Source organism: Bombus bifarius, unplaced genomic scaffold (assembly GCF_011952205.1).
Source record: "Bombus bifarius isolate JDL3187 unplaced genomic scaffold, Bbif_JDL3187 scf7180000009145, whole genome shotgun sequence".
Taxonomy (NCBI): Eukaryota; Metazoa; Arthropoda; class Insecta; order Hymenoptera; family Apidae; genus Bombus; species Bombus bifarius.
Window position 1 is genome coordinate 861,850 of NW_022884930.1, and position 14,965 is coordinate 876,814.

General features: G+C 37.3%; 1 protein-coding gene across 1 annotated transcript in view; it reads left to right on the top strand.

The window, feature by feature from the left end:
• Positions 1–4,852: 4,852 nt before the first annotated feature.
• The window catches only part of LOC117213970 (peroxidasin-like), a 343,899-nt gene continuing 333,786 nt past the window's right edge, over positions 4,853–14,965 (top strand). The window contains exons 1-2 of the mRNA XM_033459723.1: positions 4,853–5,447; positions 10,572–10,988. The gene's annotated coding sequence lies outside the window, so the exon portion shown is untranslated. The remainder of the gene's footprint in view (positions 5,448–10,571; positions 10,989–14,965) is intronic.

Consider the following 14,965-nt stretch of genomic DNA (forward strand, 5'->3'; position numbering starts at 1 on the left):
TTTGAGCCGGTCACTTTTGATTCTTTTCCATCAATTTTAATCCACCGCGTACGTACGAACGCGCACGTTAATCGTACATTTACTGTTCGTACGATGCTCGACGAGCATATAAAACGAGATAGAAAAATCGGAGAAAAGTCAACGAACATAAAAATATCAGTTACTTTTTTGTTTTCGAATTACAGTGTTTATAAATGATTAGTTTTGCTAGATAACGGCGGAGCCAAAGAATAGATTCATTTAAAGCAAAGCTGTTTGTTATCCAGTGTGTTGCGTGTACGATGGCAAGTTTGGAAGAAAGTATGATCAAAGTACTATCGAAGTAATCTGCGATTGCACGTCCCATATTACTTGGAAAGCTCTTGCGCGCAGCTTCCAAAAACTTTGCGGACGAACGTTTGAAGTTCGGATTGGAGTTTCAAGTGAACTCGGGGGTTCATCCCAATCGCTTATCGATGAAACACAGGTTCGAGTTCTAACTCGGAGATGTGGCGACATGTAGGAAATGTTCATCGGTTAGAGAAAATATCGGCGAATTGATTTTTCGCTGGTGAAAACTCAGGTTCTTTAAACGCTGCCGATTTCTATCGACGATTTCTATCGAATGAAAGGGATACCGATAAAAAGAACGCGTATCTACTTCATTTGTAACTCGTTAGCCGGTTTGTACACGTAATTTATTTATTCTACGCGATCAATCACTTTGTTATTAATTTTAGTCGAAACACATTTGAAATTCTAGTTTCGAACGTTTGTTACGCTACAAATAACGACTACAATTTGCATAAATCTCATCAACCAGTTACGTGGTTTCATGTCACGTGTAAATAGCTCTCCGAACTCTTACTAATTTCAAATAACTCAATTATTATCAAAGTTAATTTATTTTATTATGGAAAGCGAGTAATATATATATATATATTCTTTTTTCCTTTAGGGGATTTTCGACTTCTTATCGAAGCTCTTCGATTCGTCAAGCACTCCTTTTACCTCGATTTTTGAAAATCCACCATCTTTCACGAAATGCTTCACGGAGTAATTCAAGAATGTTATATTCAGTTCGTCGGTTTCTGTTTACTTTAAACCTCCAGGTAGCTTACCTAAAAAGGAATTGCATGAAAAATTTCGTTCGCGCTCCTTGTCTGATCCTTTGTTACACTATATTTTATTTTATTTATCGTTAATGATCGTTTCGCAAGAACTGTTGAAATTTTTCGTTCATAATGGAGAGAATTGAACGTACTTGTACTCTTCGTGCGAGAAATGATTCGTCAAAGAACATAGTTGTGCTTGGAGACAGTCGTTTCAATGCAAAAGTTAATTATGAAATTGTATTCTGAAGAAAAAATTTGTTTCCAAAGTGGACGGAATTGTTGACGGAACTTGTTTCACCGTGCAAGAGATTATAAACAATTATAGGTACAAAGGAATAGTTCGTGATAAACGTGGACGTGGAAGAAAAAAATTATTATTGGAACGGAGTAGAATATTTAATTTCTTTCTCATAAAACACGATATTAAACAAATTGATATTTTCTTTCCTTTATTAAATCGCGTAATTTCGAATTAACTTCTTGCTGAACAAACGTATCGTTTCCTACGTAAAATCGATAGAACGATATCATCCTTTCTACCATTATTATCTCTTATTTGTACACTTGGCAGATATTTGAGATATTGAAAGTTTTTCGCTTACTTCCAACGATCGCTCGATATCGCCACGTCATTTCTTCTCTTTGTAGAATCACCGTTTACTCATTATTACCTTTAAATTTAGAAACTGAGAGTACTAGTCTTCTGTTAATTGTTACTCGATTTCTATCGTAATGGTTCATCTTACGATGCGAAATAATTTTATCCGAAAACGGAAACGTATGTTACGAATTATTGTCAAGAATCGTCGAAATTTGATCAATGGTGTTTAATCGATTATACGAGGAAAACGCGTATTCACGATCTATCGCTTTTATCAGTACCGTGGAACTTATTTTTAGACCGATATTAATTATAAAAAATAAATGCACTGTCCGGTTGAACGAATATCGATTATAGTAATGGTAAATAGAGAAATATAGTATAAATAGACAAAGAACGTGGAAAAGCGATTAACATATCGTGCTTTGAGCTTCAATAGATTATTTTGCAGTCTCGTTGTTTATGGAAATTGTAATTTTCGTTTATATAAATTCTTTCGAGCGCAAGTATTTTGCACTTCAATTTCTTTATAATGCAATGTATGTATATTTTACATAATTATTACGTCATTTATACATTTTTAAGAAATTTCGTTCAAAATACTTTTTTGAGGCTGGTATGCCGATATATTTGTTAGTCGAAGTTTTTTGCTTTTGTGTTATACATGCATCGCAGTATTTTAATTATATCGGCTTAATTTGCAACACTGCAAGACGTATAATTCTCTGTGAACAACTGACGATTAATAATTTTCACTTCACATAACATTCATTGTTACATATTATAATAGGATCGACGTAATTCATCTCGGTTTGCGGAAAGAGCAAGCAAACATTGTAACTCCAATGAATACCGAGTTTCTCGAGAACCAGAAACTTCTGAGTTTGACGAAGATAAAATCTCTATTATCATTTTAGCGGATTTGAAATAAAAATGGATAAACATTTCATTGTCTTTTAGACAATATCGTCTTTCTGCGATAAAAATAATAAATTTCATAAACAAGTTTATTTCGAATATCATCATTAGTAGCGCTTGAATTAGATACAAAATTATAAAGCATTACCAATATTCGGAATTAAAATTAGAATTAGACACAAGATTATAAAGTATCGGTATTGTTTGCAATCAAAACTAAAATCAGATATATAGTTATAAACGAAACGATACAGTTTTATATCTTTACTTATTTATCTTTATACCGAGTGATTTTCGTATTAATTACAACGTTAATAGAAATAGTAAATAAAATATAGAATAGTATCCTATAATGGTAAAAGAAGTATAAATTTCTATACTTTCATAACGTGTATATATATTATTTATCTCTGTGCTTTGCTTTACGAGATTACTTTATTTCTACGGATTGCTCTTACATTATGAATAGACAATTAATTAGTAATTTAGAACAGAAATTACATGCTCTTACTTCTTTCTTATTAATCGTGGAATTTAAATCTTGCGGGAATTCGTATTCAAAATTGCGAGGAAAGTGATTGGCGCCAATCGTTAGTTCCATCCTATACCAAGCGCGGCGCTGAAGTCAGTCTGCTCGCCGGAGGGAAGCGTCACATTTCGCGCGCGTTGTGATGCTGTCATATTTTTGCGGTTTTTTAGTGTAAAGTATTCTTTTCGCGCGTTCATTGTGCCTTCGATGGTTTATAAGAGGATCCATCTTCAACACGTATCACGATATCATCGGTAAATCATTTATTTATCTTTTAATTTAGTGTCCCATGTCAGCTTGGATATCAGACGCAATAAAGTTTCGTAGCTCTTACAATTTGAAAAATGGTGTGCTGTAATTGCAACGGTAATAAATTACAACTGGCAGTTACGTCAAAGATTCATAAGTGTCTGTCAGTTTGTGTTAATAATAATGAGGTAATAAGCTACATCAACGTGTTTGTTAATTTGTCAAATGGCAAATGTATATAAAAGTTTTGAAATATTTTCTATAGTAATACAAACGAATGTTCATTTTTCAGTACGTGTTACCACTACTCCGTGTATACGTTTATATATTCGTATATACGATTTTTAAAGTAAGTTAACCTCAATCATTAAAATGTTCGTTTACGAGAGAGAATTTATTTTAATTGTGATCATAGTTTCTTTAATTTAATCTGAAATTTGTAATTAGAGGTTAATAATTGTTACAGGCATATTGTTTCGTGTTACAAATTGAGAAGCTCGAAGGATAGTAGTGCAAGTGACGAATAATTTGAGAGAATTATTGGTAAGTTACATTTTAATAGAAATCAGTATGCTTATAGATGTTAATTTTCTAACCCTATGTCGAACTAAACTTGAAAAAATATATATTTTCAGCAAATGTCTTCTATTTAGATTTTCACGTTACTCGATATAATCATAACGATGACGTGTCTCGTTACAACGTTAACGAAATTGGGAAACATTTCAATACGGTATGAATATAAAAGTTTTTTATGGTACCTGTTCAAATACTTTCGCGAATAGACACACAAAAATTACTGTGTAGCAAATTTTCTGTTATCGGATCGTAGGTTGACATATTATTACTTCGTTAAAAGAATTGTGCATTTCCACGTACTTTCGTGATTCAATATATGTTAATTATTTCATCTTCATCTTCTACTAAAGGATAATTTGCAGAATTTTCGTTATTAACAATTTTTTTTTATTTATTTTATATTTGAACGAGCCTTAATAGAGTACCCTTTGATATACAGAATAACGAAAGTAGAGGGAAGATTAATATTAACATATATATAGAGATAGAAGCATAAAAATAAATTAAAGTAAAATTGCTAAAATTTGTAAAACAATACATTTACGATGCATTTTCATGTACGTTCGTGAGTCGATGTATGCTAATACAATACTACAGCCAATCATACAACCCCCTTACGATAATTCTGCGTCGATGAACAGGACACGTAACATCAATGGAAAGATCGATGAGCAACGGGACGCGTGATCGACGAATCGTTGTTGGGTTGAACATCAAACTGCATCGGGTACCACTGTCTACAGGTATACGTATAGCACTCAGGGATCATCGCGACGAGGAGACGCTCGCTGGCGTACGTTGGTATTGGTTGGTATCGGTGCGACACAGGGGCCAAGGGTTCTAAGGGGGTTGATGCGTCGGCGTGTTGCGCCGTAGCTTTTGCCGCGGCGCCCGGCAGTCCGTAGGCGAAGTCCTAACGAGTAGCCGGCGAGCGAGCCGTTTCTCCAAAAAACTTCCCCTCAATTACATTGCGCTGAGATTTCCGTGTCCATCTTTCGAATTTTCGGCTCCTCGACCCGCGTGGTTTCTTTACTCGTCGCGTTTTCGCCGTTCGTTTTATGCTTCCCTCGTAAACTCGCCGTAGGCTGTTTCGTTCGAACTGTTTGATCCTCGATAAGTTTGGATAAGTTCGAAGTAAGAGATCGAACAAGTTAATCGATAGTGAGATTAACTTTTTATTTTACGAAATACGTACGATCGATTTATGGGTCGAGGAAGGTATTCACGAAGTGCGAACAGTGTTTGTATTGACGAATATGGAAAATTTTGATGATATGTGACGAGATTCTGTCGATCGTGCGACAAAAAGTAAATGACCCGATTTTCGACTGACAAGTCGTAAGACGGATGTACCTTGGTGGAATGTATCAGTGAGGAACGATAGGTGTTGTGATTTCGAAGAGTGTACAAAATTCACGATTCGTGATTCTCGACACTAGTGATCGAATCAAACTCCTCGAAAGGATCTCGTATGCGTGTAAGTTGAGTCGAAGTTCGAAACGTAATTAAAATTCTGTAAGAAGTAAAAAGAAAGAACGTAATTGTATCTAATTATGTCATCGAATGATTCTTTCGAAAGAACGTCAAACGTTCTCACAAATTGTTTCTGAGATATTTCAAACTCGTTTCATTTGCCCAGAACTTTCGTTAAGTCAAAAAATTAAGAAATTCCCAGTCGATTTGCTTTTCTTCGCGGTCATTCGTGTGATCTACTGTTGGATTTTAATTGTCCACAATTAAAACACTCGCGATACTTGAATGAGAGTGATACTTTTAAGGGTAGAAATACAGTGGCTGATTAAAGTATTTGAATAATCATAGAAAACTTTTTATGAATACATTGTGTGTATTATGCGAGACAGTTTTGAAATCCCATTAACGCTGTAGCATTACAACAATTACATTTGACAAGGAATTGCATTTTCTATTTGCATAGAAACTAAGTAAGTGTTCGCTCTCGTTATGCATTCAAAAATGACAATTTTCAGTACAAAGTTTGTAACAAAAGATATATCAAAATATTGCTTTAAATAAAAATTTATTTGAATAAAATTTTACAAAGTTTCGTATTCGTACGCGTAACACGTTCATCAAAATTTGCTACGTTAAGAGTTCGAATGCTTTCGTGAGTCGTTGTACGTGTAAACCAAAATTCTCGAAATCTGCACCCACACCGTTGTATGAATCATCGTGGATGGTTTAGCGAGACGATTCGAAGATGACGAGCTCGATAATGGACGTCGATTATAAACTTTGGACCGTGGAAAACTGGGCCACATCCAGTCCAGCTTTCCGTTATCTCGTGATTCGTGGATCGTGCACGAGCAAAATAGAAAGGCAATATAGTGGATGAAAAAAAGCGCGTCGGGAAGAATGGGGTAACCGAGGGAAAATAAAGGAGCGAAGGGTGGGAGGAGGTTGTACGGAGAAAGAGAGCAAACCCGGAAAACCGGGAAACACCGAACAATACCAATTGCGACAAATTACACGTTGCTTTATCCGGTAACGCCGGCCCGCGATTAAAAGGGAACACAGAACGACGTGGCATCGAATACTACGAACCGTGATTCACCCCATTTTCTTTCTCTTTCTTCTTTTCTTCTATTTTACTTTCTATCTTTTTCATTTTCTTTGTTTCCCCGTTCTTGTTTTCTTCGTCCGTCATTTTTGATCAATCGAACGAAGGGGAAATTGCCGCTCCACCGAAAGTTATTGAGGTTTCCCTATGAAAATTTAATCAGTGGGTTTTTTCAAAGCTCGTTCGTTTCCCTTTTTGCTTTTACTTCTTTTCCTTTATCGCGTTTTCCGTTGTTTTCGTTTTCTTTCTTTCGTGGTTGTTTGATTTGTTCCACTTTCGATCTATGCAACAAAGGGTAAATTGTCATTCGACTAAAAGTTATCGAGATTCTTCTATAGAAATTCAATTAACGCACTGTTTAGCGTAGGTACCGATCATTGTATTTCCTTTTCCGCTATGTTTCCCCGTACTTTTTCCCTTTTCTTTTATGTTTCTTTGTTACCTGTTTCTCCGTTTGTGATTTTTGATTTCCGTTCAATGAAAGAGAAACTGCGCCAGCCGACTAAACATTATTGGATTTTTCGTATGGAGGTTTAATTAACGCGTGGTTTACACTTTATATATTGGTTTCGCCGTTTTGATGGCCGAAGCAAATTAGATTGGTACGGAATCAAACGAAGTTGAGATACGTGATTCGAATGGTGTGCTTTGACTACAGCACATTTTTGTATCTAGACGATCCACGTGTCTTTGATTCGTCGAGAAGAATCGAGAAGAAGAAAGTTTTGCTTAAAATTAACGTCTCGCTTGTCCATATGGTAATATCCATCGAATATTGCTTTCTGTTATATCTTTATCGTTATTTCCTTCACAGGATTACAATGTCCCGCTTTCATACACATATCGCATACGATGTTCAATACAGTGCGACAAAATATTGCTTTCTGTTTGACAACGAATATCATTAAAATTTTCATCGAACTGTTAATCCGAGGATTTAGAGATTCGATCGAGTATCACTTTCTACTAATTGTGAGAACGAACTTTGCGCTTCGTACTGAAACAGTCGAGCATTACACGGTTATATTTTAACGGGCTCCGTTACGAGAGATTCGCTTGAAATGTCGCAGCTGTCTTGCATCGGAAGAATGTCTTCGCTTTCGAAACAAAATGCCGGGACTTTGTTACCTCCGGAATATTCTCGTTTAATTCTGCCGTGTTGTTTGCGTATTTTTTTAACGATTACAGAGTATCCAATGTTTCAACAAAATGTGAAAAAATTCTTACTAGCGTGCACGATTTCTCTCGCAATGTTACGTTAGACATCGTATACACCCTTTTCATTTGCTAAAATAAAAGCACGATCGAAATATAAAAATTCGAAATGTAAATAAATCGAAGTTTCTTTACCGGAGATCACTTTCCATTATGGAAAGCTCTGGCTAAGCGAAAGCGAGAAAAATCGGATTTCGTATTTACTTTCCTTCGTATTTTCCTATTTTCCATTTCTGTCGATAGGAGCATTTCGAACACCTGTGATTGCAACGCATACTAATTTTTTTTCCATTGGTTCTTACTTCCAAACACGAGGTATCGTTTTTATCGGAATACTTCGATGGAAATGTGATTCTTTTCTACTATACAACTGTCGACCGTCAATTTTAATTCAACTATATTTCGACGATATTTGATTTCATGTTTTCGTTCTTTCAACATCCTTTTACGTTAAATCCGTACGTCGAGATACAATTTTTTAATAAAAAATTATTTTTCGAAATTGTATTGGAATACCTCCTATCTGTTACTCCTTTGTTCTATTCATTTGCATTGATTTTGGTCAATTTTAACTGCACGTAGGAATGATAAGGAATATCAATGATTTCTGGTCGATATCGGTGGCAATCGGTTTAATCCCAGTGTATTCGATCCATTCGCAACGCGATATCGTTTCCAGCGTTACGGAGATCGTGTCGACACGTGTGCCGCGCACGTTTAGCCGTACTTGTAATCCGACAACGAAACTGGCGTTTCGCGAAATTTATATGATCCGCGGAAGATTTCTCCTAATCTCTCGGTGTTTCGGGCTTGTTTCGATATACACGCTATTTTCGTCGCGTGTATAATGTACAGTATGTGGCGTAGCATGGAGGGCCAAATGAATCGATGCTTCCTGCTTGAACAGCTTCGATGGCTCAATAATTGAAAGTGCAAGCATAGAAAGATATTTATTTCATTTCTCCATTTGTTGCATGGAATACATAGCCTGCAATGCCGTGTTTTCACAGTTCGATTTATTATGTAAATTTGACGAAAATAAAGATAAAGATGATGGTTGTAAATTAGGTGAAATATTGGGTTAAACTTTACTGTAACGGTTGAGAAGTCGAGAAATTGATTGGAACGCAGAGAAACATCTTTGAATCGTTTCGCTGAATTTTTCAGTCGTGTTCTGTCCGATATAGTTGACACGATGGTTTACGGTTTCTCTATGGTCTCGATCAAATAATTTAATAATTGAAAATATAAAGATACGTAAATTTATTTTTTTCTCTATTTATCGATCCTATTGTATATTTAATATTAAATTATTATCTTTAATTATTATTATAAAATTAAATAGCATTTTCTATATGATTTAGATTTATAATTTATTCAATTATTAATTTTCCTTTAAAAACTTTTAGTTCCATTTAGTTCCATTAAATTCTCCAAAATTTTCTCAGTTATAATCTAAATTATATAAGTCTTGCTGTCTTACTAATATTCCTAAATTCCAAGAAATTTGACAAAACTTTAATCACGTTCTTAGAAATATTCTTCGAACAGATCGGATTACTGGTAATTGTATCTCAATAATTGTAGGCAATTGTGTATACATATGTGCGACAATTATTTAGTATAATCCATACTAATCCTATCGAATTATCATCTAAGACAGACTTGCTTGTTATATATACAATATATGGCTTATTCGTATATTCCAAGAATTGCGTAAAGATTTAATGGGACTCAGGGAAATACGATGAAGCGCGATCAGTCGCTTCCTATCCTGCATATACGCGCGTATATGTACATAGGATATGCATATCTATGTTTCAAGCATTTCTGGTTCCACGATTGTTCTTTCCATTCTCGTCACATTGGACTCGATTTATTCATACAACAGACGTGTAATCATTTTTCTGTTTCGCATTATTCTTATTCATATTTTCCTTCGATATTCCACTACATCGCCTACCTCCTAGATAGCTTTTCTTTCTCCCTCGATATCAGCCTATGAAAATTTCAAAGAATTAATTTTATTTTATTTCATTCATCTTGTACGTTATTCCCACCGCAAAACTTATTTTCCTATCCTATAATTATAGTCCTGCTCAGAGAATCGATATATTGGGTTGGCAACTAAGTGGTTGCGGATTTTGTCAATACCACCTAATGACAAAATCCGCAACCACTTAGTTGCCAACTCAATACATTACATACACACGACATACGTACGAAAATTGATGTTAATTCATACTTTCATAAAGGATATAAACTAACATACACGAAGATGGTACCCCGCTGGGGTAGCCACCCACATGATAATCAAACAGCTAAAAAATTCTACCAAATGTCCAAATTGGACAAACTGTGAATGTGAAATATTAAATAAAAAAAATTTATACTTCAATTACCGAAACATGAAAAATGTAACGTATCGTATTTTTCTCCGTGGTCTTTGATTTTATTCGCACGTCTCCCGAATATATCGACTATTTTCAAATTTTCTATTTCTTTCCATTGAAAACGCGATAAATCCTGTTGTACAGTTTCTACCTTTCTCATTTCCTTCTTCCTTTCTTTTTTTTTTTTTTACTAATTTACAAGATGAATACTATTCGTTAATGTTTCTTATCGTTGATAATAACATCAGCGATAGTACGCGATAGTTATGAAATTTCTTAACCGTGTATTACATATGCGAAATTGTAAGTTACAAGTCGCCGGCGACGGGTGTGCTAACAAATGCAATCGCAGCCGGCGCGATAATTCGCGATCGAGTTAAGCGTAACCAAGTGCTACAGAACGTGATGTTTCCAGGTGTCGTCATCGCGTCATCGTGCTGGCCTTAACGAGGCGCAGTTAGCGTCGGCATCGTTAGGGAGCGTGGAACGCGAGTGGACTGGTGCTTCCAAATCCTCGAAATTATCGCCGCGATTCCTAGCACCCTTGGTGTATAGTGAGAACAGTGGTTCGTCGTTCGTGTCCACCTCCTCTCGATAATTCGTCCTCGCATCTCGAAGAAGGGAGGCACGTAAACGATCGTGAGTACGCGAACGTGCTTCCTTAAAGTGAACCTTACGCGCGGATATGCGCCGTTAATGAAAGAATCTGGCGTGATTGCTCGAGGAGACGATCGGAGCGTCCTTTCGTGGCTGGTAGCCGCGAGAATAGCGAACCAAGCTAACGAAAAAGGGGCAAGTAGAAAGGAGGGAAGAAGAAATCGAGCAGAGAAGGGTGAGTGCATCGACGACAATAACAGAGTAGAAGGTAATTATTCGGAACAGGATACGATGAGAATACGACGAGGAATATATTACGAAGCTCGTGATTCTGAGTAACGTTTTCCTATGAATATAACCGTCGTTCGGTTTTAGTTTTCAAGATACACAGCGATTCACGTTCGATGTTACGTGCTATACGTGATGGTATTGAAGATAAATTGGTTTATACGTGGAAAGGTATAAATCGGTGAAAAACTATACCTCTGTTCAGAATAATTACCCGCTAGGATAAAGGAACGTAGATCTATGCCTTGGGTACATTCGTTAGCGGTTCCTCCGCGATTCGATAATACTGATTTACATATTTGCCGATAATGCCGCGTATTTCGACGTACCGCGTTAGAGGTGTAATCACGCGTGTAATTCTTGTCCGTACGTGCAGCCAGCGACGCTTATAATGGTAAGGTATTACCGGAAATCCGTCTTAAATCTCTTGTAATTAAATCTTGAATGTAGCGAGCATCATCGCGCCACACAGACCGGCATCGATGTTTCAGATAACGCGTCCGTTAGTTTGCTTTTCTCGGGATAACAGGCCGGCTTTGTCGAAGCCTAAAATGTGCCTTCAGTTTTGAACATTGTGTACATTATCGGCGCGATTCGCTATTATTAAGCGGCGATGAATTATCCTTGTCGGATTAATAGAACTTTATATGCAAATTTAATGGACTTCGTTCTTTTCTCTACGAACGCGTTTTCTAATTTTCTCGATGAAAATAATCGTAACGTGAAAATACCGTATTACAGATATTTCCGTCAATTTTGTTTGTAAAGCGTGAGACACTTTCAACGAGGAATTAAATTTAGAGTAACCGTATAATTTTATTAGAATCGTATACACATCGATAGGTGTAGACAAATATAGGAAGTAAAAGCTGTTCGCCCGAAGCTTGAAATTTGGAATAAAAATCCATTTGCACATTGCTGTAGAACAAATTAATTAATGGATATTCGATTTTATTTAGCAATAGCTAATAGCGTGCTGTGTATCGATACCTAGGAAATACTAATGATATTAGCAATATAGCAAATGGACAGATTGTGTACTCTGTGGCCGTACAATTGGCTGTGTACAACCAATTGTTTTTCTCGCTACAATTCGAGGTCTTTGTGACCAGAAATACACAACGTTCGGATGAATACAATTGAAACTGTTTATTTCGAACGGTTCCTACGATATTTCGGATAATTGCTTTCCTCGTAACATATTGCACGCGCCTTTATTTCTCTTCGAGATTAATGAAGTCTATCGTGGAGGATATCGTCGTTTTATTTTCTCTCTATCGCTATATCCAGATAAATATACCGCGCTTCACTATATTTTAATAACGCGGCTGTATTCGAAAGTACAGTTTACGAAAATCATGTGTTCGAGAATTAACTGTACCCTGTTGAGTTCTTTATGATTTCGTGACACGTAGGTGGATAATTTAAAAATATTTTGATCAGATCGAGGAAAAGGACGCGTTCAAGGGTGAACACGTAGCTTGGTATAGCCTTCTGAATGCATTAGCGCGAGAAAACGAGTACGTGTGTCGATGTGTACACGCGAACGGTTAGGAAAGCGGCTTAGCCTCTTCTAAGAAATGCCATAGCTGGTAAGGTGAAAATGGGTCAAGGAGTTTCTGCATAAGAAAGCTAATTCCACGGCTGTCGCCGAGCACGCCTCGTAAAAACATCCCACTTTTCAATGATAAATTATCCTTGACTGTAAATTTATTCTTTGGCGTTCTTCGATCGGCTAATTTTTATTTTTTCCAAACTAGTTTACCGATTACGTACAGTTTACAGTGCACAGGTGCGACGTGTAATTCATGTTGTCGATGAAGTAGCGCGATTAACATAAATGGGTCCCATTTACGACTACGCTCATTTATTTTGGGCCCGATCGCAAACAAAAACACGCACGATGGAGGTTCGTTCGATGGAGATTTATGGCTCGCGAGTCACGTATTGTTCCCCTAATGCGAAAACGTACACTGGCTCGCAATTGATTTACCGAATATCGCTGCCAGCATTTCGGTCAACGGGGCTGTACACAATCTGACGGCGTGCTGGTACACGATCGTAGGCGTTTCTTAGCTCTAGACAAATCACTATAACGTGGAGTGCGATAGACCGTGATGGGGAACGATCTGTTTCCTTAGTACTCGATGTGGCGGCATTTACTTTACGCAGTCGGAAATTTACTAGCTGATAATTGCTATTATTGGCACGAATCTCGGGTAATTGATGGAGGAAAAGCAAAGTAAACGTTAAATATTTCTAACTTATGTAGGAATATTATATTATTAGTTTGTAGGTAGCAGTATGATTTATACAATATCGCTTGCACTCACACGAAATCGAATATAATACCCCGTTTCACGTATTCGTTACTCGCTACTTCTACGACACAACAACGCAACGATCTTCACACGACAACGATAAATTCAACTCTGACTCTCTCGACTCTCGTTACGACGTCTTCCATGCTCGCTTTTTTCCTAAACATACCTTGGTAACGCTCGCGACACTCTTTGACAACGTCAACGTATCTTGACAACGCTAATAAAAAATTACCTCTCGCGCCACGTCCTTCCCTGATATCACACTATCCCACATTTATGATATAATTATTTAGACGTTGTATAGTGCAGTATCGCGGACAGTTTGCCTAAGAAATATCGGGTGAAGCGTAAACAATGTCGCGAGAAAGCCTAAGTGCCGACGGACCAAAAGGGTCTGGAAACTTCAACGATCCCATCAATGTATGGTCGGTCTTTCGGTCGAATAGTTACGCGGAAAAATGGCCCTACGCGATCATAATCGCGGACGGTTGCGGAACCGCCAACGTGGTGGGTCTATGAGAAAAGACAAAGGGATTAAGACGAATAATCCTTAAGGGAGAAAGACGAATTAACAGGTAGTCGTTAGTTGAGAAGTCAGAGTGTTGTCAGCGTTGATGGTCCGCGTAAAAGAGAGCGTTGGAGCGGTTGTAACGAGAATAGTGAGTGACGAATGATGACTGCGTGTATATAGACTGACGGAGCATCATACTTGATTTTGTGTTGACGCGAACGATATTGAGACAGATCATACCGTTACCAAATCTACTAGCACTATCTTTTTCCCACCATAGTATGCCCGAATACGATCAATCTATTCTTCCATTAATTTTGAATTGTAAGAATTATATATGTCGGAGATGAAAGGACATCGGGGCTTCCCTTTTGGAATATTGGGGAAACCCCCAATACCCTAGTCCAGACTTTTACTATAGCTACGCTTAAGTAACAAAACTAAGAAATAGTTGTAATGTTCTAATTCGATTTTACGACGATGGGCCTGGGCTCGAAGTGACATAACGGGTCACTGAACGTAGCCACGGTCACGGGAGGGACGTGTACCTTTTTTTTTTGTACGTGGAGAGATCCTCATGGACACTTTGCTGTTCCAATAATCGCGTAACAGCAGAGTAGTGTCGGACTCCTAGCGACTAAAACTCCACGATGACCATCCCACGCCATCGACCTACCATCGACAGGAGTGCGCCAGGAACCTCTTATGAATTAACTTCTGTTGCACCCCCTTCTCGCGACCTCTTGTTCGAGCCAGTCCTAATAAAGGAGGGACGTGTACCTAACAGAGGTATGGAATAATTATAAAAACAAAGATCGACCCGAGAGGTGGGGAGAGGACTATATAAGGGCAGTTCCACTTGGACTGCAAGTTAGTTCACTCAGATAAGTTTTACTTGTACGTTCAGTCATACGTGTATCACATCGCATTCGTCATCCCGTTGACCGTGGATTCGTTATCGAACTTGAATTCATTGTCATCGACATCTCGACCATCCGATTGTCACGTGAACTTGAGGGTTGGATAATGAAATAGAATAGCTGAGTCGTGACACAACTATTAATTTTGTTTTAGTTAAACTTCATTACG